Source organism: Phoca vitulina, unplaced genomic scaffold (assembly GCF_004348235.1).
Source record: "Phoca vitulina isolate PV1807 unplaced genomic scaffold, GSC_HSeal_1.0 scaffold24, whole genome shotgun sequence".
NCBI lineage: Eukaryota > Metazoa > Chordata > Mammalia > Carnivora > Phocidae > Phoca > Phoca vitulina.
Window position 1 is genome coordinate 13,329,751 of NW_022589727.1, and position 2,122 is coordinate 13,331,872.

The 2,122-nt window shown below is 37.4% G+C and overlaps 1 non-coding gene across 1 annotated transcript; it reads right to left on the reverse strand.

The window, feature by feature from the left end:
- Positions 1-1,096: 1,096 nt before the first annotated feature.
- Positions 1,097-1,219, reverse strand: LOC116642899. Its single transcript, XR_004301427.1, has one exon. It is a non-coding gene; the product is annotated as a U6atac minor spliceosomal RNA (small nuclear RNA).
- Positions 1,220-2,122: the final 903 nt, after the last annotated feature.

Here is a 2,122-nt window from a genome sequence, read left to right on the forward strand (position 1 = left end):
CTTTCTAGTCACTTTGATTGTTAAAGAAGCCCCAAATCAACTCTAAACACATCTCTTCCCTTACCCTGCCTCAGACTTGACCCTTGACTGGGGCTCTGCACTAGGGAAGGAGACATGTTCTACAGATCATTCCTTTTTTTCTCTTACTTCCCTCCTTCCTGTTTATATATATATTTTTTTTTTTTCTAGGTAAGGGGGTGGGTGGGACATACACAAAGGCACATAAGCTTTATTCTTGACTGGGAAGCAATTGCAATTCACTATCAGCTAGCTGCTGCCCTCTGGCTAACACTGACTCATCATTGATTCTTCTAGGTAGCAGTCCTCAGGACTCATGGGTGAAATTTTTTTATTTTGTTTTGTTTTGCTTTGATTTTGGTTTTGGTTTTGGTTTGTTTTCTCCAAGGAGGCAGGGTACTGTGTGTTATGCCTACTGCAGAGTTCACTGATGTGTGTTACTATCTGTTAGCAAGCTTCAGCCTGACTTTTTTTACTTCCTGCCAATACAGTTGCTTCTATAAAATCACTACTGCTGAGATACGCTTGGTTGGCCAAGAACCCTTTTACTTGAGATATCAGCAAATGTTTCAAGCCTAGGTGCATTCTGCAGTGTCCACTAGATCCACATGGATACACACATGGCTAATGTCATGCCAAAAAAGTGGGAGGGAGGCTATTTCCCTGCTGCCCCCTTACTCTCAATCCATTGCTCATCTGCTAAGCTTTTTGGAATGGCAGATCAGTACAACTGTGCTGTGAGAGAATCAGAACAACTTTCCACATGTGTATTTGACATTTGAAACTGTGGTATCATTTGTTCATTTGGTTTATATTGTGCTGTCAAATGTTCTGTGTATAATAGGAATATCAGGCCTTCCTTAAAGTTCATATGTGTGGTAAATACTTCCCAATTTTATAGATTCCTTTTTTTTTTAAGATTTTTATGTATTTATGTATGTATTTATTTATTTATTTATTTGAGAGAGAGAGAGCACGCACTCTCAAGCGGGGTAGGGGGGTGGTCAGCAGGAGAGGAGCAGAGGGGGAGGGAGAGGGACAAGCAAACTGGCAGCTGAGCCCAGAGCCCCATGCAGGGCAAAAATATTGGTTAGATGCCATGTACATAGAAATGCCTTAACTGTATGCATATTGTCAGGCCTGGGGGCCTCTTCTGACCTTGTCAAGGGGAGGGCTAACCTTCTCTCCTTTCATATAACATTCCTTTATTTATTTACTTTTTACCATATTATGGTAAGCTTTCTAGTCACTTTGATTGTTAAAGTTTAAATTTTTATGTAATAAAATTTATCATATTTTTATGATTCTGAATTTTGTGTTATACCTTGAAATTCTTTTCTATGTGATTATAAGTTCATTTTTAGCACTCATAAAAACTATGTATGTAGAAATTTTATTCATTTGAAATTTATTTTATTCTTTTTTTTTAAAGATTTTATTTATTTATTTATTAGAGAGTGAGCGAGAGAGAAACAGCATGAGAGGGGAGAGGGTCAGAGGGAGAAGCAGGCTCCCCACTGAGCCGGGAGCCTGATGTGGGACTCGATCCCAGGATGCTGGGATCATGACCTGAGCTGAGGGCAGTCGCTTAACCAACTGAGCCACCCAGGCACCCTGAAATTTATTTTATTCTAAAGAGAATGGTGGAGATCCATTTTTTTAAGTAGCTATCTAATTTTTCCAAATGTAGTTTACTTAATACTTCGTATTATCTCCACTGATTATAATAATTACTTTAATATATATTAAATATCATTTGGTTTTGGGGATTGAACTTCTAAATAAATCATTGTTAAGATGTCATTTCCTAGATATTGTGTTCTTTACTATAGCTTTTGTAATTGTTTAAATTATGTCTTTAAAATAGTCAATCTAAATATATGAAATATCTTTCTAATTATTTGTCTTTTTTAAATTTTTTTATTGTTATATTAATCACCAACATTACAGCATTAGTTTTTGATGTAGTGTTCCATGATTCATTCTTTGTGCATAACACCCAGTGCTCCATGCAGAACGTGCCCTCTTTATTACCCATCACCAGGCCCACCTCCCCTCTAGAACCCTCAGTTTGTTTTTCAGAGTCCATTGTCTCTCATGGTTC